This window comes from Bombina bombina, chromosome 6 (genome assembly GCF_027579735.1).
Source record: "Bombina bombina isolate aBomBom1 chromosome 6, aBomBom1.pri, whole genome shotgun sequence".
NCBI lineage: Eukaryota > Metazoa > Chordata > Amphibia > Anura > Bombinatoridae > Bombina > Bombina bombina.
In genome coordinates this window covers 817,733,988-817,759,724 of record NC_069504.1, presented here as the reverse complement: position 1 = coordinate 817,759,724, position 25,737 = coordinate 817,733,988, and the positions used below count along the sequence as shown (strand labels likewise).

Genomic DNA, 25,737 nt, shown 5'->3' with positions numbered 1-25,737 from the left:
CCTGCCCTAAGCCGACCAGCGGCAGGCTATCTTAATGAGGAAAATGAACCTCAAATCAAATCCAAGATGACACAATAGATACTGCGAACCACACCCGCAGCACGAGTCCATTAGGGAAAAACCCTTAACCAGTAGCCCCGAGGTACAGGACTTCAAGAACCGAGCCCATCTTGGGCCCAAACCCCCAAGGGGCGATAAAGACGGCCAGGACACCAGTGACATCCAAAATCCCATCAGAGCCTAAAAGCTCCCAGGGGTGGAGGTAGAGGAAATTGGCCACCTTCGCACAATAGCCTAAACTACACAATGGCAAAGACTCAAGGAGAACCATCAACAGTAGCTCAAAAGGGCATAACCGCTCCACATGGCAAGGACCACACCCCTCAGATCAGGGATGAGAAGGGACACGGTGGGACACCACCGGTCCCGACGTCGGGTGCGGACTGAAACGGACCAGCCCAAGCACTTCCAACATCCAGACCAAAAGGTCCAGGAGAATAGTCTTTTTTTTTTGTTTTGTTTTTTTATCAAAAACAAATAGCTGAACAAGCAGTAGGTCCCACCGTACCAGCCATGCTCAACATGCGTCACTAACAAGTAACAAGTCACACTCAAAACTCCGGAAATAATCCAGGAAAACTTCCGTAAAAGAACTTGAATCAAGCAATCCCAGAATCCCCATAGGGAAAACAGAAAGAAAAGTAATCCGAACAGGATAAAATTAAAACAAGGAAACCCGCAGGCATCCACCCAGATGGAACAATGTTTCCGCAGGACCTGCCAAACGGAAACCGTAACCTCCAGAAAAAAAGACTGGGAAAGCTTGCAGTAGACCGACCGGGGAGAGACACATCCCCACTAGCCTATCTCGAAGAACCTTGTGAGAACTGAGACGGACCATAAAGGAAATGATCTCCCAATAAATAAAAAGTTTGTCTTAATAGGACACGCAGCCACACAATCCTATAACGAAATGAACAGCAAGGGGGAACAAACAAACCCTGGGGGAATATTATAGTGCCATTCACGGTCTGAACGCCCGGAATAGGCAAACTTCAGGGTCCTGCAATCGAACGCAATTAAAATATTAAAACGCAAATGCCCCACCAACTCCTGGGGAAACAATCCACTCTGCTCGGAGGGATCAGTAACATCGGGGACCTCAAAATTAAAAGGAGTATGCGAGTGGGAAGGCGCCTCCTGATGAGCAGAGCCCCCAGAGGCCGATGGCTCGGAAGGCCCAGGGTCCCCCGAGCCAGAGGGACTCGGTAAACTATCCAGGCACGAGACACAAGATTGGCAAACTTGCGATAACAGGGCCAAATTACGGTCCTCATCCAAGGGCCTCTCAGAATTACAATCCTCATCCGAGGACAATTCGGAATCGGATATAAAAATAGTCCCGGCATTGGAATCCTCCATGGCTTAAGACCAGTGTTCCCTCTAAGGCCAGTTTTGTGTGCGGCCCAGCAGTGAAACAGTTAATTAAGTAACCACACCCTGCAATTAGCAAACACTGTAGAATGCAGATGGCAATCTATGGTTCTCTTGTTAACTGTTTCACTGCTGGGCTGCACACAAAACTGGCCTTAGAGGGAACACTGCTTAAGACTGTACAAGATAAACAGATATTGGAAAAAAGCGACTGGCACCTGACACCAATGGCTGGGGGCACTCACCGCCTCCTATGACCAGACCTCAGTGGAGCAGACTCTTTCCTCCGTCGCCACACAGGAATGCGGAAGGGGAAGAAGCCCCACTTAAACGTAGAAACGCACCCGGCCACCAGATGCCCCGCGAAATTCCAAAAAAATCCCCTAAAGGTCGGCAAAAAACAGGCCCACAGAAAATGTTAAGCAAGTCTGAATAAAATAGGCATAACCCGAAGGTATAGTTCCAGGCCGTGTAAACCACAACCGAAAGAACAAGCCAATATGTGCCACATAGGCATGTGTCTCAGCCACAGAGCCCCTATGCACATACACAAGCAGGTTGAATAACATAAGAAACATGAAAACAAATAAACCCTTAACCGTTAACTATCCACCCTAAGGAGGAATTAACCCGTGATTCCCAGATCGGAGCAAAAGGTGCCTCAGCGAGGCCCGTACTTGACTTTCATAATAATCACATTACAGATAACAGAATAAAATAAAACAATCTTACCAGAATCTACGCTGTGGAAAAGAAACACGGCCCTTCAAGTGTGACGAATAGTAGCATCGCCACCGTCATGGACTTGATAGAAAACAGCATGTAGTGGAGCGAAGTTCGGCAACGCCAAGTGCTGAAAACGGAGTTGTGAATACGAGTCGGGATGATGTTGCAGGGGAAGCTCCCACTGCATCTCCGGACTCTCACTTTAGCCCAGGTCCTCCACAAGACTGACAGGACTACTTAAAACTCCTGTCCCATGTCGAAGGGTAGCACCCTCCATAAGAGATATATTAAAATAAAATAAAAGTAAAATCATTTTAAAGAAAACTTCTGACACATCTCTGCCAACCTCCTGGGACGAAAGGCAAAGAATGACTGGGGGATAGGGGAAGTGGGAGGAGTATTTATGCCTTTTGGCTGGTGGGTCTTTGCCTCCTCCTGGTGGCCAGGTTCTTAATTCTCATAAGTAATGAATGCGGCTGTGGACTCTTTCCCATTAGGAAGAAAATATAGGTTTTCCAAACCCGATAAAAAATCTTCCTTGAAACAGACTTATGAGCCTGTAGCATAGTATTAATCACTGAGTCAGAGAAACCTCTATGACTAAGTACTAAACGTTCAATTTCCATACCATCAAATTTAGCAATTTGAGATCCTGATGAAAAACGGCCCTTGAGACAGAAGGTCCGGCCTTAAAGGAAGTGGCCAAGGCTGGCAACTGGACATCCGGACAAGATCCGCATACCAAAACCTGTGAGGCCATGCTGGTGCTATCAGAAACACATGCGATTGTACCAATATGGTCTTGGAGATCACCCTTGGAAGAAGAACTAGAGACGGAAAAATGTAAGCAGGGTGGTAAAACCAAGGAACTGCTAACGCATCCACCATCTCCGCCTGAGGATCCCTGGACCTGGAAAGGTAACTAGGAAGCTTCTTGGTTAGATGGGAAGCAATCAGATCTATTTCGGGAAGACCCCACATCTGTACAATCTGACAAAATACATCTGGATGGAGAGACCACTCCCCTGGATGTAAAGACTGACGGCTCAGATAATCCACTTCCCAATTGTCTAAACCTGGAATATGTATCGCAGAAATTTGACAGGAGTTGGATTCCGCACAAGAAAGTATCCAAGATACTTCTTTCATCGCTAAAGGACTGCGAGTCCCCCCTTGATGACTGACATATGCCACAGTTGTGATATTGTCTGTCTGAAAACAAATGAATAATTCTCTCTTTAATAGCGGCAAAGCCTGAAGAGCCCTGAAAATAGCATGGAGTTCTAAAATATTGATTGGTAACTTTGCCTCTTGAGGATTCCAAACTCCTTGTGCTGTCAGAGAGCCCCAGACAGCTCCCCAACCTTTGAGACTTGCATCTGTTGAAATCACAGTCCAGGCAGGACAAACAAAAGAGGCCCCTTGAATAATCCAATGATGGACTAACCACCAGGACAGAGAGAGTTGAATGTTGGGATTTAAGTATATCAACTGTGATATCTGAGTATAATCCCTGCACCATTGATTCAGCATACAAAGCTGCAGAGGTCTCATATGAAAACGAGCAAAGGGGATTGCGCCTGATGCTGCAGTCATGAGACCTAAAACTTCCATGCACATAGCCACTGAAGGGAATAATCAAGACTGAAGGTTTCGACAGGCAGAAACCAATTTCATTTGTCTCTTGTCTGTTAAAGACAAAGTCATGCACATTGAATCTATCTGGAAACCTAAAAAGGTGACCCTTGTCAGAGGAAACAAGGAACTCTTTGGTAAATTGATCCTCCAACCATGTCTTTGAAGAAACAACCCAAATTGATTTGTGTGAGATTCTGCTAAATGAAAAGATTGAGCCAGTACCAAGATATCAAAGGGCACCGAGAACCTTCGAAAAGATTCTTGGAGCTGTTGCTAGGCCAAATGGAAGAGCAACAAACTGGTAATGCTTGTCTAGAAAAGAGAATCTCAGAAACCAATAGTGGTCTGGATGAATCGGAATATGAAGATACGCACCCTGTAAGTCTATTGAGGACATGTAATGACCTTGCTGAACAAAAGGCAGAATAATCCTTATAGTCACCATTTTGAAAGTTGTGAAACTTACAAAATGATTCAAAAACTTCAGATCCAGAACTGGTCAGAAAGAATTTTCCTTCTTCAGGACAATGAATAGATTTGAATAAAAACCCAAACCCTGTTACAGAATTATAACTGGTACAATCACTCCTGAAAGCTCTAGATCTGGAACACATTTAAGAAAAGCCTGAGATTTCACAGGATTTGTTGGAACGTGAGAGAGAGAAAAAAAAGAAAATTTATGCTTACCTGATAAATTTGTTTCTTTATAGACACAATGAGTCCACGGATTTCATCCTTACTTGTGGGATATTGCCTCCTGGTCAGCAGGAGAAGGCAAAGAGCACCACAGCAGAGCTGTATATATAGCTCCTCCATTCCCTCCCACTCCAGTCATTTGACCGAAGTTAGGAAGATAAAGGAAAAGCTAAGGTGCAGAGGTGACTGAAGTTTAACAAAAACCTGTCTCAAATAACAGGGCGGACCATGGACTCATCATGTCTAAAAAGAAACAAATTTATCATCAGGTAAGCATACATTTTCTTTTCTTTTTAAAGACACGATGAGTCCACGGATTTCATCCTTACTTGTTGGAAACAATACCGAAGCAATAGTACACGGATGAAAAATGGGAGGGACAAGACAGGGAACCTAAACGGAAGGCACCACTGCTTGAAGAACCTTTCTCCCAAAAACAGCCACAGCCGAGGCAAAAGTATCAAATTTGTAAAATTTAGAAAAAGTGTGAAGAGAAGACCAAGTTGCAGCCTTGCAAATCTGCTCAACAGATGCATCATTTTTGAATGCCCATGAGGAAGCAACAGCCCTAGTGGAATGAGTAGTAATCCTTTCAGGAGGCCGCTGTCCAGCAGTCTCATATGCAAAGCGGATGATACTCTTCAGCCAAAAGGAATGAGAGGTAGCCGTAGCTTTCTGACCCCTACGTTTTCCTGGAAAAACAACAAATAAAGAAGACGATTGACGAAAATCTTTAATCGCTTGTAAGTAAAATTTTAATGCACGGACTACGTCCAAATTGTGCAGCAGACGTTCCTTCTGAGAAGAAGGATTATGACACAAGGAAGTAACAACAATCTCCTGATTAATGTTCCTGTCTGAAACAACTTTAGGAAGAAAACCAATTTAAGTAACTGTCACTCTAATAAAGTACAGCTCTTCCAGAGCATCTGATAAGTAATATCATCGTGTTGGTTGACATGGCCACATGAGAACCCCACACGCTGTTAAACAGGAAAGCCCTACCCAGAGAGCCCATGTATCCCAACAGATTATAAGTGTACAGTCATTTCTGAGATAGCAAGTGGCCCAGAAAAATAAAAGACTGCACTTACCTCTATGCTGAGCGACAGCATGACAAGTCTCACAGGATCAAGAGGTCTTCTCCCTCCAGCAGCTCTGTGGACACAGAAAGGGCCTTAGTTAATATCTGCTAAAACCATCATCAGAAGGGCAGCACTAGTATGGGAGGCGCAGTGAAAATTAAGTCCCACCAGTTCCCATTGATTTAAAGCCACCTTTAGCTCTACTCTAGAGGCTGACAAGGAATAAGGCTACACCATATAATAAAATAGCACTCACTGGTATCATTTAAAAAAGAATAAACTCTTGATTGAAGAATCTAAACTAACACCTCACTTTACCTCTTCCTATCACTAACACAGGCAAAGAGAATAACTGGAATGGGAGGGAAGGGAGGAGCTATATATACAGCTCTGCTGTGGTGCTCTTTGCCTCCTCCTGCTGACCAGGAGGCGTAATCCCACAAGGATGAAATCCGTGGACTCATCGTGTCTTTAAAAAGAAATCTTCTCACAGGAGGTCTTATTCTGAAACATATTCGATACCCCTGCGAGACAATATTCTGAATCCAATGATTCTGAATGGAATCTGCCCAAACGTCTTGAAATAATTTCAATCTGCCCCCCACCAGCAGAACTGGATCGAGGGCCGCACCTTCATGCAGTCTTGTACGGCTTGGATTTATTCCAACTCAAAGATGGCTTCCAATTGGAGCCAGAGTCTTTAGGGGAAGGAGTGGTTTTCTGTTGTCTATTCTGACAAAAGGAACGAAACCGATTAGAAGCTTTAGATTTGCCTTTAGACTTTTTATCTTGAGGCAAAAAAACTGCCTTCCCCCCAGTAATAGTGGAAATAATTGAATCCAGCTGGGAACCAAACAAAATATTACCCTGGAATTAAAGAGATAGTAACCTAGATTTAGATACCATGTCAGCATTCCATGATTTGAGCCATAAAGCTCTTCTAGCTAAAGGAAGGAACTCTTACGAAAGCTTGTCAACTTATAAATGTATAGTTAGTCCAATAAAAAAGTATCATTGCACAATGCAATACTCTTGTTATTTAAATCTCTGGACTAACACGGCTACTCCAATCAACGTAGCTAAAATAGCCAAAGACATAGATTTAAGATTAATCTTTATGATATCAAAAATAGCATCACAGATAAAATGATTAGCATGTTGAAGCAAACGAACAATGCTATGCAAATCAGTCTTTTTCCCGTTGTGCTAAGCTATCCAACCAAAAAGTTGATGAAGCCGCAACATCAGCCATAGAAATGGCAGGTCTGAGCATATAGCCAGAATGCAAATAAGCTTTCATTAGATAAGATTCAATCTTCCTAACTAAAGGATCCTTAAAAGAGGTACTATCTTCCATAGGAATAGTAGTACGTTTAGCAAGAGTAGAAATAGCCCCATCAACCTTAGGGACTTTTTCCCAAAACTCTAATTTAGCCACTGGCAAAGGATACAACTTTTTAAACCTTGAAGAAGGAACAAAAGAAGAACCAGGCTTAGACCATTCCTTAGTAATCACATCAGAAATAGCATCAGGAACAGGAAAAACCTCAGGAGTAGTCACAGGAAGTTTATAAACAGAATTTACATGTTTACTGGATTTATTATCAAGAGGACTAGACTCCTCAATATCCAAAGTTATTAACACTTCTTTTAACAAAGAACGAATATACTCAATCTTAAAAAGATAAGATGATTTATGAGTGTCAATGTCTGAAGTAGGATCTTCTGATTCAGAGAGATCCTCATCAAAGTAGGATATATCAGTATGTTGCCAGTCATTTCAAATTTCATCAGTATTATGAGAAGTTTTAAAAGACCTTTTACATTTGTTTAAAGGCGGTATAGCTGCCATAGCCTTCTGTATCGCATCAGCAATATATTTTTTCATATCAACAGGGATATCATGTACTTTAGATGTTGAAGGAACAACAGATACTGTACTAGCACTAATAGAAACCTTTTCTGCATTCAAAAGCATATAATGACAACATACTATAGCTGGAGATATGATCTCCACTAGCTTACAACAGATACACTTAGCTTTGGTAGTACTGTGTTCATGCAGCATGGTTCCTACAGCAGCTTCTGAGACAGGATCAGATTGAGACATCTTGTAAAATGTAAAAAAAAAAAAGAAAAAAACATAATTTATGCTTACCTGATAAATTTATTTCTCTTGTAGTGTGTTCAGTCCACGGGTTATCCATTACTTATGGGATATATTCTCCTTCCCAACAGGAAGTTGCAAGAGGATCACCCAAGCAGAGCTGCTATATAGCTCCTCCCCTCACATGTCATATCCAGTCATTCGACCGAAACAAGACGAGAAAGGAGAAACTATAGGGTGCAGTGGTGACTGGAGTTATAATTTAAAATTTAGAACCTGCCTCAAAAAGACAGGGCGGGCCGTGGACTGAACACACTACAAGAGAAATAAATTTATCAGGTAAGCATAAATTATGTTTTCTCTTGTTAAGTGTGTTCAGTCCACGGGTCATCCATTACTTATGGGATACCAATACCAAAGCTAAAGTACACGGATGATGGGAGGGACAAGGCAGGAACATTAAACAGAAGGAACCACTGCCTGTAGAACCTTTCTCCCAAAAACAGCCTCCGAAGAAGCAAAAGTCTCAAATTTGTAAAATTTGGAAAAAGTATGAAGTGAAGACCAAGTTGCAGCCTTGCAAATCTGTTCAACAGAGGCCTCATTCTTAAAGGCCCAGGTGGAAGCCACAGCTCTAGTGGAATGAGCTGTAATTTTTTCAGGAGGCTGCTGTCCAGCAGTCTCATAGGCTAAGCGTATTATGCTACGAAGCCAAAAAGAGAGAGAGGTAGCCGAAGCCTTTTGACCTCTCCTCTGTCCAGAGTAAACGATAAACAGAGAAGAAGTTTGTCGAAAATCTTTAGTTGCCTGTAAGTAGAACTTCAGGGCACGGACCACGTCTAGATTATGCAAAAGACGTTCCTTCTTTGAAGAAGGATTAGGACATAAAGATGGAACAACAATCTCTTGATTGATATTCCTGTTAGAAACAACCTTAGGTAAAAACCCAGGTTTAGTACGCAGGACTACCTTGTCTGAATGAAAGATCAGATAAGGAGAATCACAATGTAAGGCAGATAACTCAGAGACTCTTCGAGCCGAGGAAATAGCCATCAAAAACAGAACTTTCCAAGATAAAAGCTTAATATCAATGGAATGAAGGGGTTCAAACGGAACACCCTGAAGAACTTTAAGAACCAAGTTTAAGCTCCACGGAGGAGCAACAGCTTTAAACACAGGCTTAATCCTAGCCAAAGCCTGACAAAAAGCCTGGACGCCTGGATTCTCTGCCAGACGCTTGTGTAAAAGAATAGACAGAGCAGAAATCTGTCCCTTTAGTGAACTAGCGGATAAGCCCTTTTCTAAACCCTCTTGTAGAAAAGACAATATCCTAGGAATCCTAACCTTACTCCATGAGTAACTCTTGGATTCACACCAATATAAATATTTACGCCATATCTTGTGGTAAATTTTTCTGGTAACAGGTTTCCGAGCCTGTATTAATGTATCAATAACCGAATCCGAAAACCCACGCTTTGATAGAATCAAGCGTTCAATTTCCAAGCAGTCAGCCTCAGAGAAATTAGGTTTGGATGGTTGAAAGGACCCTGAATTAGAAGGTCCTGCCTCAGGGGTAGAGACCATGGTGGACAGGACGACATGTCCACTAGGTCTGCATACCAGGTCCTGCGTGGCCACGCAGGCACTATCAGAATCACCGATGCTCTCTCCTGTTTGATCCTGGCAATCAGTCGAGGTAGCAACGGAAAAGGTGGAAACACATAAGCTATGTTGAAAACCCAAGGGGCTGCTAGTGCATCTACCAGCACCGCTCCCGGGTCCCTGGACCTGGATCCGTAACAAGGAAGCTTGGCGTTCTGGCGAGATGCCATGAGATCCAGATCCGGTTTGCCCCAACGACGAATCAGTTGAGCAAATACCTCCGGGTGAAGTTCCCACTCCCCCGGATGAAAAGTCTGGCGACTTAGAAAATCTGCCTCCCAGTTCTCCACGCCTGGGATGTAGATCGCTGACAGGTGGCAAGAGTGAGACTCTGCCCAACGAATTATCTTCGAGACTTCCAACATCGCTAGGGAACTCCTGGTTCTCCCTTGATGATTGATGTAAGCCACAGTCGTGATGTTGTCCGACTGAAATCTGATGAACCTCAGTGTTGCTAACTGAGGCCAAGCTAGAAGAGCATTGAATATTGCTCTTAATTCTAGAATGTTTATCGGGAGGAGTTTCTCCTCCTGAGTCCACGATCCCTGAGCCTTCAGGGAGTTCCAGACTGCTCCCCAGCCTAGTAGGCTGGCATCTGTTGTTACAATCGTCCAATCTGGTCTGCGAAAAGTCATTCCTTTGGACAGATGAACCCGTGACAACCACCAGAGAAGAGAATCTCTGGTCTCCTGGTCCAGATTTAGCAAAGGGGACAGATCTGAGTAATCCCCGTTCCATTGACTTAGCATGCATAGTTGCAGCGGTCTGAGATGTAGGCGCGCAAATGGCACTATGTCCATTGCCGCGACCATTAAGCCGATTACTTCCATGCACTGAGCTACTGATGGGCTTGGAATGGAGTGAAGGACACGGCAAGCATTGAGAATCTTTGATAACCTGGACTCCGTCAGGTAAATCTTCATCTCTACAGAATCTATAAGAGTCCCTAGAAAAGGGACCCTTGTGAGTGGTAACAGAGAACTCTTTTCCACGTTCACTTTCCACCCATGCGACCTCAGAAATGCTAGAACTATCTCTGTATGAGACTTTGCATTTTGAAAACTTGACGCTTGTATCAGAATGTCGTCTAGGTACGGAGCCACCGCTATGCCTCGTGGTCTTAGTACCGCCAGAAGAGAGCCCAGAACCTTTGTAAAAATTCTCGGGGCCGTAGCTAACCCGAAGGGAAGAGCTACAAACTGGTAATGCCTGTCTAGAAAGGCAAACATTAGGTACCGATAATGATCTTTGTGAATCGGTATGTGAAGGTAGGCATCCTTTAAGTCCACTGTGGTCATATATTGACCCTCTTGGATCATGGGTAGGATGGTCCGAATGGTTTCCATCTTGAACGATGGAACCCTTAGGAATTTGTTTAAGATTTTTAAGTCTAAGATTGGTCTGAAGGTTCCCTCTTTCTCGGGAACCACAAACAGATTTGAATAAAACCCTTGCCCCTGTTCGGTTCGCGGAACTAGGTGGATCACTCCCATCACTAAGAGGTCTTGTACACATTGTAGAAATGCCTCTTTCTTTACTAGGTTTGTTGATAACCTTGACAGATGAAACCTCCCTTGTGGAGGAGAAGTTTTGAAATCCAGAAGGTATCCCTGAGATATAATCTCCAACGTCCAGGGATCCTGTACATCTCTTGCCCAAGCCTGGGCGAAGAGAGAAAGTCTGCCCCCCACTAGATCCGTCTCCGGAAAGGGGGCCCTGTCTTCATGCTGTCTTAGGGGCGGAAGTAGGCTTTCTGCCCTGCTTGCCCTTGTTCCATGACTGGTTGCCTTTCCAACCCTGTCTGTAACGAGCAGTAGTTCCTTCCTGTTTTGGAGCGGAGGAAGTTGATGCTGCTCCTGCCTTGAAATTACGAAAGGCACGAAAATTAGACTGTTTGGCCTTTGATTTGGCCCTGTTTCTATTGGGCTCCACATCGGCTTTTAAACATAATGAACAAGCAGATTCCTCTGTATCGACATGTTTAAACAGACTAGCAATGAAGCTAGCAAGCTTGGAAATTACTTTCAATAAGTTTACAAGCAATATAAAAAATGCTGCAGCGTTTTTAAAAAACACAGTTGAATAACAAAGAACTAATTCAGTTATAGTCAACAATTCTTTAAATGTATTAATTAGCAGAGGATTGCACCCATTAGCAAAAGGATGATTAACCCCTCAGTACCCAAAAACAGATATCAAATTAAGATTTAACGCTTTTATCACAGTCAAACACACTGTCACAGGTCTGCTGTGACTGATTACCTCCCTCAAAAACGAATTTTGAAGACCCCTGAGCTCTCTAGAGACGTCCTGGATCAAGGAGGAAGAAGCAGGAAGACTGCTAGAATTTTAACTGCGCAACAAGGCGCTAAAAAAGGCCCCTCCCACTCATTTACAACAGTGGGAGACCTGATATAACAGTTTCTATGCAGAAATATACGTTAGCCATGTGGAAAAAAAATCATGCCCAAAAGGATTTATCACCAAAGTACCTCACAAAACGAATAACATGCCAGTAAACATTTAAAAACAAACTTTTTTTTTTTTTTTTTTTTTAATGTCATGCAAAGTTATCACTAAGCCTGCTACCAGTCGCTTCCACTGCAGATAAGGCTTAAGCATTATTTCAGTATTAACAGTATTTTCTCAGTCAAATTCTAGTCCCTAGAAAATAACTCTACTGTGCATACATTTATCAGCCTGATACCAGTCACTACTACTGCATTTAAGGCTGAACTTACATCATACGGGTAACAGCAGTGTTTTCTTAGTCAATTCCATTCCCAGAAAATATTGTACTGCACATACCTCATTTGCGGGGGACCCCGCATGCTATTCCCATTTTCTGAAGTTACCCCACTCCTCAGAATGTCGAGAACAGCCAGTGGATCTTAGTTACGCCTGCTAAGATCATAGAAAACGCAGGCAGTTTCTTCTTCCAAATACTGCGATAGAAAAACAGCACACTCCGGTGCCATTTAAAATAACAAACTTTTGATTGAAGAATAATTAAGTAAAAACTCCAACTCCTCTCGCGGCCTCCTTCTTTGTTGAGGGTTGCAAGAGAATGACTGGATATGACATGTGAGGGGAGGAGCTATATAGCAGCTCTGCTTGGGTGATCCTCTTGCAACTTCCTGTTGGGAAGGAGAATATATCCCATAAGTAATGGATGACCCGTGGACTGAACACACTTAACAAGAGAAATAACATTAAACAGAAATATCTTATTTCCACATATAGCAGTTTCAGGAATGGGAAAAAATGTTACTGCTAAAATTGGGAAAAAAAGCAAATAGCATAGCCCTCTGAGTATAAAAAAGGCAAGGAGCATATAGGAAGTGAGGTAAAATAAAATTAAATGTTTTGGCGCCAAGTATGACGCACAATGCAAAAGGAAGTTGAGAATTTTTTGGCGCCAACAAACATCCAGAAATAATGCAACTTGTGTCATAACAAACACAATTTCGCGCCAAAAAACCTAGCGTCAACTAAGACGCAGGAAATGACGAACTTGTGTCATGGCAAACGCACATTCGCGGCCAAAAAAATTCTCACGCCAAGAATGAAGCAATAAATAACAGCATTTTGCACCCTCGCGAGCCTAATTTGCCCGCAAGTTTTCCAAAAAAAAAACAAGTCACATTGAAAAAAAGACTATACCCCAGGTAAGACAAGCTTCCTAAACATGATTCCCATAACGAAACTGCTGGACTGCAAAGGGAAATACACATAGACCTGACTCATGGCAAATCTAAGTAAAAAAGAAATTTATGCTTACCTGATAAATTTGTTTCTTTTTAGATACGATGAGTCCACGGATTTCATCCTTACTTGTGGGATATCGCCTCCTGGTCAGCAGGAGGAGGTAAAGAGCACCATAGAAGAGCTGTATATATAGCTCCTCTCTTCCCTCCCACTCCAGTCATTCCAGCGAATTTAGGAAGAGAAAGGAAAAGCCAAGGTGCAGAGGTGACTGAAGCTTAACAAAAATAAGACCTGTCTCATAAAAAAAACAGGGTGGGCCGTGGACTCGTATCTAAAAAGAAACACATTTATCAGGCAAGCATAAATTTCCTTTTCTTTTTAAAGATACGATGAGTCCACGGATTTCATCCTTGTGGGATACAATACCAAAGCTATAGTACACAGATGAAAGGGGAGGGAAAAGACAGGGAACCTAAATGGAAGGCACCACTGCTTGAAGAACTTTCCTCCCAAAAACAGCCTCAGATGAGGCAAAGGTATCAAATTTGTAAAATTTGGAGAATGTGTGAAGAGACGACCAAGTTGCAGCCTTGTAAATCTGTTCAACAGAAGCATCATTTTTGAATGCCCATGAGGAAGCCACAGCCCTAGTGGAATGAGCCGTAATTCGTTCAGGAGGCTGCTGTCCAGCAGCCTCATATGCAAAACGGATGATACTCTTCAGCCACAAAGAAAGAGAGGTAGCCGTAGCTTTCTGACCCCTACGTTTCCCAGAAAAAACAACAAATAATGAAGACGACTGGCGAAAATCCTTAGTCGCCTTTAAGTAGAACTTAGCACGGACCACGTCCAAATTATGTAACAGACGCTCCTTCTTAGAAGAAAGATATTTGACACAAGGAAGGAACCACAATTTCCTGATTAATATTTTTATTTGAAACAACCTTAGGAAGAAAACCAGATTTGGTACGTAACACCACCTTATCCGAATGAAAAATAAGATAAGGAGAATCACATTGTAATGCCGAAAGCTCAGATACTCTGCGAGCAGAAGAAATAGCAACCAAAAATAAAACTTTCCAAGATAATAACTTAATATCAATGGAATGCATAGGTTCAAATGGAACCCCTTGAAGAACTGTAAGAACTAAATTCAAACTCCAAGGAGGAGCAATTGGTCTAAAAACAGGCCTGATTCTAGTCAGAGCCTGACAAAAAGATTGAACATCTGCCAGACGCTTGTGTAACAAAATAGATAAAACAGAAATCTGTCCTTTTAAGGAGCTTGCTGATAACCCTTTCTCCAATCCGTTCTGAAGAAAAGACAAAATCCTGGGAATCCGAACCCTACTCCATGAGTGCCCTTGGATTCACACCAATAAAGATATTGACGCAAAAACTTATGGTAAATTCTTCTAGTAACAGGCTTACGTGCCTGAATCAAGGTATCTATGACCGAATCAGAAAACCCACGCTTAGACAAAATTAAGTGTTCAATCTCCAAACAGTTAGCTGCAGAGAAACTAGATTCGGATGATGGAAGGGGTCCTGAATGAGAAGGTCTTTCCTCAATAGGAGCTTCCACGGTGGCTGAGATGACATGTCCACCAGATTGGCATACCAAGTCCTGCGAGGCCACGCAGGGGCGATGAGAATCACCAATGCACTCTCCTGTTTGACTCGAGTAAATCACCCGGGGAAGGAGAGCAGATGGAGGGAACACATAAGCAAGGCTGAAAGACCAAGGCACTGCCAAGGCATCTATCAGCTCGTCCTGGGTATCCCTGGACCTGGACCAGTACCTCGGAAGCTTGGCATTCTGGTGAGATGCCATGAGATCCAACTCCGGCCTGCCCCATCTGAGAATCAGACTGGAAAATACCTCCGGATGGAGTTCCCACTCTCCCGGATGAAATGTCTGTCTGCTCAGAAAATCTGCTTCCCAGTTTTCCACCCCTGGGATGTGGATCGCCGACAGATAGCAACAGTGAAACTCCGCCCACTGTATTATCTTGGCTACTTCTGGCATCGCTAAGGATCTTCTTGTTCCTCCCTGATGATTGATGTAAGCTACCGTTGTTATGTTGTCCGACTGGAATCTGATGAATTGGGCCGAAGCCAACTGAGGCCAAGCTCGAAGCGCAATGAATATTGCTCTCAACTCTAGGATATTGATGGGAAGGAGGGACTCCGTCTGAGTCCATACACCCTGAGCCCTTAGGGAGTTCCAGACTGCTCCCTATCCTATCAGGCTGGCATCCATTGTCACTATCACCCATGAGGGTCTGCGGAAGCATGTCCCCTGGGATAGATGATCCAGTGACAACCACCACAGAAGAGAGTCCCTTGTCTTCTGATCTAGATTTATTCGAGGAGACAAATTTATATAATCTCCATTCCACTGCCTGAGCATGCTTAATTGCAGACGCCTGAGATGAAAACGAGCAAACGGAACAATGTCCATTGCCGCCACCATCAATCTGATTACCTCCATGCACTGAGCCACGGACGGACGAGGATTGGACTGAATGGTTCATGTATGGGACATGTATTCAGAATTTTTAACTGTCTGACCTCCGTCATAAAAATCTTCATCAAAATAGAGTCGATTACAGTTCCCAGAAAGGGTACTCTTGTCTGAGGAGTTAAACTCTTTTCCAAGTTTACCTTCCACCCGTGGGTCCTTAGGAAGGAAAGCACAGTGTCAGTATGGGACCTTGTCAGTTGAAATGATGACGCCTGGATCAGTATATCGTCCAGATAAGGCGCCACCGTGATGTCCCGTGGCCTTAGAACTGCCAATAAAGACCCCAGAACTTTTGTGAAAATTCTGGGCGCTGTAGCCAAACCGAAAGGAAGAGACAAAAACTGAAAATGTTTGTCCAGAAAGGCAAACCGAAAGGAACTTGATGATCTCTGTGGATAGGAACATGAAGATATGCATCCTTTAGATCCACCGTTGTCAAATTGACCCTCCTGGATCAACGGAAGAATGGTACGAATAGTTTCCATCTTGAAAGATGGAACTCTGAGAAACTTGTTTAGGATCTTGAGATCTAAGGTCTGAAAGTTCCCTCTTTTTTTGGGAACTACAAACAGATTTGAATAAAACCCCTGTCCCTGTTCCTGAATTGGAACGGGGCAGATTACTCCCATGGAGAAGAGGTCTCTTACACAGTGTAAGAACGCCTCTCTCTTTATCTGGTCTACAGACAATTGAGAAAGAAGAAACCTTCCTCTGGGGGAAGAATTTCTGAATTCTAGCTTGTATCCCTGAGATACTATCTCTAATGCCCAGGGATCCTGAACATCTCTAATCCAAGCCTGGATGAAGAAAGACAATCTGCCCCCTACTAGATCCGGTCCCGGATCGGGGGCCAACCTTTCATGCTGACTTGGGAGCAGCAGCAGGCTTCTTGGATTGTTTACCCTTGTTCCAAGACTGGTTTGGTCTCCAGGTAGATTTGGTTAGTGAATAGTTACCTTCATGTTTAGAGGAAGAGGAAGGGGGGATTCCCTTAAAGTTTCGAAAGGAACGAAAATTACTCTGTCAACCTCTCTGTTTGGATTTCTTATCCTGAGGGAGGGAATGACCCTTACCTCCCATGATGTCAGAAATAATCTCCTTCAAGTCAGGCCCGAATAGGGTCTTCCCCTTGTAAGGAATAGCCAAAAGCTTAGACTTAGATGACACATCCGCAGACCAAGATTTTAACCATAAGGCTCTGCGTGCTAAAATGGAAAATCCTGAACTCTTGGCCGCCAATTTGGTAATCTGCAAAGAAGCATCTGTAATAAACGAATTAGCTAATTTGAGAGCTTTAATCCTATCCTGTATTTCTTCCAAAGAAGTCTCAGTTTTAAGAGATTCTTCCAAAGCATCAAACCAATAAGCAGCCGCAGTCGTAACCGTAACAATGCAGACCGCCGGTTGCAATAGCAACCCCTGATGAACATAGATCTTTTAAAGGAGACCCTCCAATTTCTTATCCATAGGGTCTTAGAAGGCACAGCTATCCTCGATAGGGATAGTAGTTCGTTTAGCCTAGGTGGAAATAGCTCCCTCCACCTTAGGGACCGTCTGCCAAGAATCCCTAATGGCGTCAGCTATAGGGTACATTTTCCTGAAAACAGGAGAAGGGGAGAATGGAATATCCGTTCTCTCCCATTCCTTAGCAATCATTTCTGAAGTTCTCTTAGGAACTGGAAAAACATCAGAATAAGAAGGGACCTCTAAATATCTGTCCAACTTACTCAATTTCTCTGGAGGAACCACAATTGAATCACAGTCGTCCAGAGTCACCAAAACCTCTCTCAATAAGAGACGGAGGTGTTCAAGCTTAAACCTGAAAGAAACCACATCTGAATCCGTCTGAGGTAAGACACTTCCTGAGTCAGAAAGTTCACCCTCAGATAGGACCTCCACACCCTCCAATTCCAAGCCCTGGGAGGGTACATCTGAGATCGCCATCAAGGCATCAGAAGCTGTATTGACCATGCGGTTATCCTTCCTGCTGCGTTTGCCTTGAAGTACGGGAAAGGCAGATAACGCTTCTGAAAGAGTAGAAGACATAACAGCAGCTATGTCCTGCAATGTGATCGCAGTAGAAGCTGCCGAGGAACTGGGCACCGCTTGAGGGGGCGATAAAGGCTGACACGCTTAGGGAGAAAGTTGCGGCATACTCTGAATCACCTCAGCAGAACCCTGAGAAGCATCTGCTTTTGACATATTTTTATTAAAGAAAAATTGCTCTCTAAACTGTAAAGCCCTCTCAGTGTAAGAGGGACAAAAAGAAACAGGAGGTTCCACATTGGCATTCAAACACATGGAACATGTAAAGTTTTGAATATCTTCCATGATAATAAACAAAGCAAAGCAATCTTGGTTGTAACTGTAGTATTTAACACCCAAAAAATATGTGGACAGTCTAAGATATTTCAAATGCCCTCTCCTACAAACAAATGTAGCTGCGCCTTTAAGGATAAAAATACCCAAATGTTATTGCCCCAACACTCTGATATGTCTAATAAGAAGAGAAAACAGAATTTATGTTTACCTGATAAATTTCTTTCTCCAACGGTGTGTCCGGTCCACGGCGTCATCCTTACTTGTGGGATATTCCCCTCCCCAACAGGAAATGGCAAAGAGCCCAGCAAAGCTGGTCACATGATCCCTCCTAGGCTCCGCCTACCCCAGTCATTCGACCGACGTTAAGGAGGAATATTTGCATAGGAGAAACCATATGGTACCGTGGTGACTGTAGTTAAAGAAAATAAAATATCAGACCTGATTAAAAAAACCAGGGCGGGCCGTGGACCGGACACACCGTTGGAGAAAGAAATTTATCAGGTAAACATAAATTCTGTTTTCTCCAACATAGGTGTGTCCGGTCCACGGCGTCATCCTTACTTGTGGGAACCAATACCAAAGCTTTAGGACACGGATGAAGGGAGGGAGCAAATCAGGTCACCTAAATGGAAGGCACCACGGCTTGCAAAACCTTTCTCCCAAAAATAGCCTCAGAAGAAGCAAAAGTATCAAACTTGTAAAATTTGGTAAAAGTGTGCAGTGAAGACCAAGTCGCTGCCCTACATATCTGATCAACAGAAGCCTCGTTCTTGAAGGCCCATGTGGAAGCCACAGCCCTAGTGGAATGAGCTGTGATTCTTTCGGGAGGCTGCCGTCCGGCAGTCTCGTAAGCCAATCTGATGATGCTTTTAATCCAAAAAGAGAGAGAGGTAGAAGTTGCTTTTTGACCTCTCCTTTTACCTGAATAAACAACAAACAGGGAAGATCTTTGTCTAAAATCCTTTGTAGCATCTAAATAGAATTTTAGAGCGCGAACAACATCCAAATTGTGCAACAAACGTTCCTTCTTTGAAACTGGCTTTGGACACAGAGAAGGTACGATAATCTCCTGGTTAATGTTTTTGTTAGAAACAACTTTTGGAAGAAAACCAGGTTTAGTACGTAAAACCACCTTATCTGCATGGAACACCAGATAAGGAGGAGAACACTGCAGAGCAGATAATTCTGAGACTCTTCTAGCAGAAGAAATCGCAACTAAAAACAAAACTTTCCAAGATAATAACTTAATATCAACGGAATGTAAGGGTTCAAACGGAACCCCCTGAAGAACTGAAAGAACTAAATTGAGACTCCAAGGAGGAGTCAAAGGTTTGTAAACAGGCTTGATTCTAACCAGAGCCTGAACAAAGGCTTGAACATCTGGCACAGCTGCCAGCTTTTTGTGAAGTAATACCGACAAGGCAGAAATCTGTCCCTTCAGGGAACTAGCAGATAATCCTTTGTCCAATCCTTCTTGAAGGAAGGATAGAATCCTAGGAATCTTAACCTTGTCCCAAGGGAATCCTTTAGATTCACACCAACAGATATATTTTTTCCAAATTTTGTGGTAAATCTTTCTAGTCACAGGCTTTCTGGCCTGAACAAGAGTATCGATAACAGAATCTGAGAATCCTCGCTTCGATAAAATCAAGCGTTCAATCTCCAAGCAGTCAGCTGGAGTGAAACCAGATTCGGATGTTCGAACGGACCCTGAACCAGAAGGTCTCGTCTCAAAGGTAGCTTCCAAGGTGGAGCCGATGACATATTCACCAGATCTGCATACCAAGTCCTGCGTGGCCACGCAGGAGCTATCAAGATCACCGACGCCCTCTCCTGCTTGATCCTGGCTATCAGCCTGGGGATGAGAGGAAATGGCGGGAACACATAAGCTAGTTTGAAGGTCCAAGGTGCTACTAGTGCATCCACTAGAGCCGCCTTGGGATCCCTGGATCTGGCCCCGTAGCAAGGAACTTTGAAGTTCTGACGAGAGGCCATCAGATCCATGTCTGGAATGCCCCACAGGTGAGTGACTTGGGCAAAGATTTCCGGATGGAGTTCCCACTCCCCCGGATGCAATGTCTGCCGACTCAGAAAATCCGCTTCCCAATTTTCCACTCCTGGGATGTGGATAGCAGACAGGTGGCAGGAGTGAGACTCCGCCCAAAGAATAATTTTGGTTACTTCTTCCATCGCTAGGGAACTTCTTGTTCCCCCCTGATGGTTGATGTACGCAACAGTCGTCATGTTGTCTGATTGAAACCGTATGAACCTGGTCCTCGCAAGCTGGGGCCAGGCCTGGAGAGCACTGAATATCGCTCTCAGTTCCAGAATATTTATCGGTAGAAGAGATTCTTCCCGAGACCAAAGACCCTGAGCTTTCAGGGATCCCCAGACCGCGCCCCAGCCTATCAGACTGGCGTCGGTCGTGACAATGACCCACTCTGGTCTGTGGAACATCATCCCTTGAGACAGATTGTCCAGGGACAGCCACCAACGGAGTGAGTCTCTGGTCCTCTGATTTACTTGTATCTTCGGAGACAAGTCTGTATAGTCCCCATTCCACTGACTGAGCATGCACAGTTGTAATGGTCTTAGATGAATGCGCGCAAAAGGAACTATGTCCATCGCCGCCACCATCAAACCGATCACTTCCATGCACTGAGCTATGGAAGGAAGAGGAACGGAATGAAGTATCCGACAAGAGTCCAGAAGCTTTGTTTTTCTGGCCTCTGTTAGAAAGATCCTCATTTCTAAGGAGTCTATAATTGTTCCCAAGAAGGGAACCCTTGTTGACGGGGATAGAGAACTCTTTTCCACGTTCACTTTCCAGCCGTGAGATCTGAGAAAGGCCAGGACAATGTCCGTGTGAGCCTTTGCTTGAGGAAGGGACGACGCTTGAATCAGAATGTCGTCCAGGTAAGGTACTACTGCAATGCCCCTTGGTCTTAGCACCGCTAGAAGGGACCCTAGTACCTTTGTGAAAATCCTTGGAGCAGTGGCTAATCCGAAAGGAAGCGCCACGAACTGGTAATGTTTGTCCAGGAATGCAAACCTTAGGAACCGATGATGTTCCTTGTGGATAGGAATATGTAGATACGCATCCTTTAAATCCACCGTGGTCATGAATTGACCTTCCTGGATGGAAGGAAGGATAGTTCGAATGGTTTCCATCTTGAACGATGGGACCTTGAGAAATTTGTTTAAGATCTTGAGATCTAGGATTGGTCTGAACGTTCCCTCTTTTTTGGGAACTATGAACAGATTGGAGTAGAACCCCATCCCTTGTTCTCTTAATGGAACAGGATGAATCACTCCCATTTTTAACAGGTCTTCTACACAATGTAGGAACGCCTGTCTTTTTATGTGGTCTGAAGACAACTGCGACCTGTGGAACCTCCCCCTTGGGGGAAGTCCCTTGAATTCCAGAAGATAACCCTGGGAGACTATTTCTAGCGCCCAAGGATCCAGAACATCTCTTGCCCAAGCCTGAGCGAAGAGAGAGAGTCTGCCCCCCACCAGATCCGGTCCCGGATCGGGGGCCAATATTTCATGCTGTCTTGGTAGCAGTGGCAGGTTTCTTGGCCTGCTTTCCCTTGTTCCAGCCTTGCATTGGTCTCCAAGCTGGCTTGGCCTGAGAAGTATTACCCTCTTGCTTAGAGGACGTAGCACCTTGGGCTGGTCCGTTTTTACGAAAGGGACGAAAATTAGGTCTATTTTTTGCCTTGAAAGGCCGATCCTGAGGAAGGGCGTGGCCCTTACCCCCAGTGATATCAGAGATAATCTCTTTCAAGTCAGGACCAAACAACGTTTTCCCCTTGAAAGGAATGTTTAGTAGCTTGTTCTTGGAAGACGCATCAGCCGACCAAGATTTCAACCAAAGCGCTCTGCGCGCCACAATAGCAAACCCAGAGTTCTTAGCCGCTAACTTAGCCAGTTGCAAAGAGGCGTCTAGAGTGAAAGAATTAGCCAATTTGAGAGCATTGATTCTGTCCATAATCTCCTCATAAGGAGGAGAGTCACTATCGAGCACCTTAAGCAGTTCATCAAACCAGAAATATGCGGCAGTAGTGACAGGGACAATGCATGAAATGGGTTGTAGAAGGTAACCCTGCTGAACAAACATCTTTTTAAGCAAACCTTCTAATTTTTTATCCATAGGATCTTTGAAAGCACAACTATCCTCTATTGGAATAGTGGTGCGTTTGTTTAAAGTAGAAACCGCTCCCTCGACCTTGGGGACTGACTGCCATAAGTCCTTTCTGGGGTCGACCATAGGAAACAATTTTTTAAATATGGGGGGAGGGACGAAAGGAATACCGGGCCTTTCCCATTCTTTATTAACAATGTCCGCCACCCGCTTGGGTATAGGAAAAGCTTCTGGGAGCCCCGGCACCTCTAGGAACTTGTCCATTTTACATAGTTTCTCTGGGATGACTAAATTTTCACAATCATCCAGAGTGGATAATACCTCCTTAAGCAAAATGCGGAGATGTTCCAATTTAAATTTAAATGTAATCATATCAGATTCAGCCTGCTGAGAAATGTTCCCTAAATCAGTAATTTCTCCCTCAGACAAAACCTCCCTGGCCCCCTCAGATTGGGTTAGGGGCCCTTCAGAGATATTAATATCAGCGTCGTCATGCTCTTCAGTAACTAAAACAGAGCAGCCACGCTTACGCTGACAAGGGTTCATTTTGGCTAAAATGTTTTTGACAGAATTATCCATTACAGCCGTTAATTGTTGCATAGTAAGGAGTATTGGCGCGCTAGATGTACTAGGGGCCTCCTGAGTGGGCAAGACTCGTGTAGACGAAGGAGGGAATGATGCAGTACCATGCTTACTCCCCTCACTTGAGGAATCATCTTGGGCATCATTGTCATTATCACATAAATCACATTTATTTAAATGAATAGGAATTCTGGCTTCCCCACATTCAGAACACAGTCTATCTGGTAGTTCAGACATGATAAACAGGCATAAACTTGATCAGAAAGTACAAAAAACGTTTTAAAATAAAACCGTTACTGTCACTTTAAATTTTAAACTGAACACACTTTATTACTGCAATTGCGAAAAAACATGAAGGAATTGTTCAAAATTCACCAAATTTTCACCACAGCGTCTTAAAGCCTTGAAAATATTGCACACCAATTTTGGAAGCTTTAACCCTTAAAATAACGGAACCGGAGCCGTTTTGAGCTTTAAACCCCTTTACAGTCCCTGGTATCTGCTTTGCTGAGACCCAACCAAACCCAAAGGGGAATACGATACCAAATGACGCCTTCAGAAGTCTTTTCTAAGTATCAGAGCTCCTCTCACATGCGACTGCATGCCATGCCTCTCAAAAACAAGTGCGCAACACCGGCGCGAAAATGAGACTCTGCCTATGCTTGGGGAAAGCCCCTAAAGAATAAGGTGTCTAAAACAGTGCCTGCCGATATTATTATATCAAAATACCCAGATAAAATGATTCCTCAAGGCTAAATATGTGTTAATAATCAATCGATTTAGCCCAGAAAAAGTCTACAGTTTAAATAAGCCCTTGTGAAGCCCTTATTTACAATCGTAATAAACATGGCTTACCGGATCCCATAGGGAAAATGACAGCTTCCAGCATTACATCGTCTTGTTAGAATGTGTCATACCTCAAGCAGCAAGAGACTGCAAACTGTTCCCCCAACTGAAGTTAATTGCTCTCAACAGTCCTGTGTGGAACAGCCATGGATTTTAGTTACGGTTGCTAAAATCATTTTCCTCATACAAACAGAATTCTTCATCTCTTTTCTGTTTCTGAGTAAATAGTACGTACCAGCACTATTTGAAAATAACAAACTCTTGATTGAATAATGAAAAACTACAGTTAAACACTAAAAAACTCTAAGCCATCTCCGTGGAGATGTTGCCTGTACAACGGCAAAGAGAATGACTGGGGTAGGCGGAGCCTAGGAGGGATCATGTGACCAGCTTTGCTGGGCTCTTTGCCATTTCCTGTTGGGGAGGGGAATATCCCACAAGTAAGGATGACGCCGTGGACCGGACACACCTATGTTGGAGAAACAACGTTTAACACTGACCATTCCTACAAAACAATGGTCAAAAACTGAACTAAGAGTGCACCTCCTAGCCACAACTCTGCTGCGGCGCCTACCTGCCCCCACGTGACACAGTAGACTTGTTGAGCAGAGTGCCTAAGACCGCCCGTGACTATTTACACTTAGTCATGCGGTCCAAGGAACACCGGAGTCTGCTATCGCACTGATCGGGTGCAGTGAACTACTGGAGAAAAAAACTGTGCGGCTTCTCAAGCACGCGAACAGCAAGCTCCGCCAATCGTGGGCGGCAACGAAACCTCAGCTGAACCCGGCTAAAATAACCTTACAAATGCCGGTCAGGATAAACCTGTAGTATTTAACACCCAAACAGTCAATGTATGGTGCACCTAACAAACACCCTGTAGCAGTTTACACTAGAGTACTTGTTACAACTCCTAAAACCAGAATCCCCAGCGTCAGCCCACAGTCCCAATAAACAGGCCATCAGTCTATCTTGCATTTCTTCCTCGACAAGATTACTCATAGATAAATGAGGGGAACCGTTACACACATGGCACATTTTTAGTGTCAAGTAATGTCAATCTTCATAATAGATTATGACCCCTCACATCAGATATGGGAAAAACAGTCTGTTCCGAGTTAAATATATGTCCCAGAAATGAAAGGACTGCGCATACCTCTATGCTGAGCGACAGCCTGACTTGTCCCACACGATCAAGAGGTCCTGTTTCTGTTCCTCTTGTAGTTCTGTGGGAACAAACAGAGTCTTAGATAATATCTGCTAAGACCATCATCTGCAGGGCAGCACATAATGTGGAAGGCGCAGAGAGAATGAAAATCCCCCTGTAGCCACCTGTAGCTCTACTTTAGAGGCTGACAAGGAATACGGCTACACCCAGAATAAAATAGCACTCACTGGTACCATTTTTAAAATAATAAACTCTTGATTGAAGAATCTAAACTAACACCTCACTTTACCTCTTACTATCACTAACACAGGCAAAGAGAACGACTGGAGTGGGAGGGAAGGGAGGAGCTATATATACAGCTCTGCTGTGGTGCTCTTTGCCTCCTCCTGCTGACCAGGAGGCGATATCCCACAAGGATGAAATCCGTGGACTCATCGTATCTTTAAAATGAAAAGGAAATTTATGCTTACCTGATAAATGTATTTCTTTTACAATATGACGAGTCTGCGGATTTCTTCCTTACTTATGGGATATTGCCTCCTGGTCAGCAGGAGGAGGCAAAGAGCTCCACAGCCGAGCTGTATATATAGCTCCTCCATTCCCTTCCACTCCAGTCATTCGATTGAAGTTAGGAAGAGAAAGGAAAAGCCAAGGAGCAGAGATGACTGAAGTTTGACAAAAATAGAAACCTGTCTCTTATAAAAAAACAACAGGGTGGGTCGTGGACTTGTCATATCGTAAAAGAAATAAATTTATCAGGTAAGCATAAATTTCCTTTTCTTTTACAAGATATGGCGAGTCCACGGATTTCATCCTTACTTATGGGATACAATACCAAAGCTATAGGACATGGATGAAAGGGAGGGACAAGACAGGAACCTAAACGGAAGACACCACTGCTTGAAGAAGCTTTCTACCAAAAACAGCCTCAGACGAGGCAAAAGTATCAAATTTGTAAAATTTGGAAAAAGTGTGAAGAGACGACCAAGTTGCAGCCTTGCAAATCTGTTCAACAGAAGCATCATTTTTAAATGCCCATGAGGAAGCCACAGCCCTAGAAGAATGAGCTGTAATTCGTTCTGGAGGCTG

General features: G+C 43.7%; 1 protein-coding gene across 1 annotated transcript in view; it reads right to left on the bottom strand.

The window, feature by feature from the left end:
• The window catches only part of GPAT2 (glycerol-3-phosphate acyltransferase 2, mitochondrial), a 744,505-nt gene that overhangs the window by 333,073 nt on the left and 385,695 nt on the right, over positions 1-25,737 (bottom strand). The gene's annotated exons all lie outside the window — the stretch shown is intronic.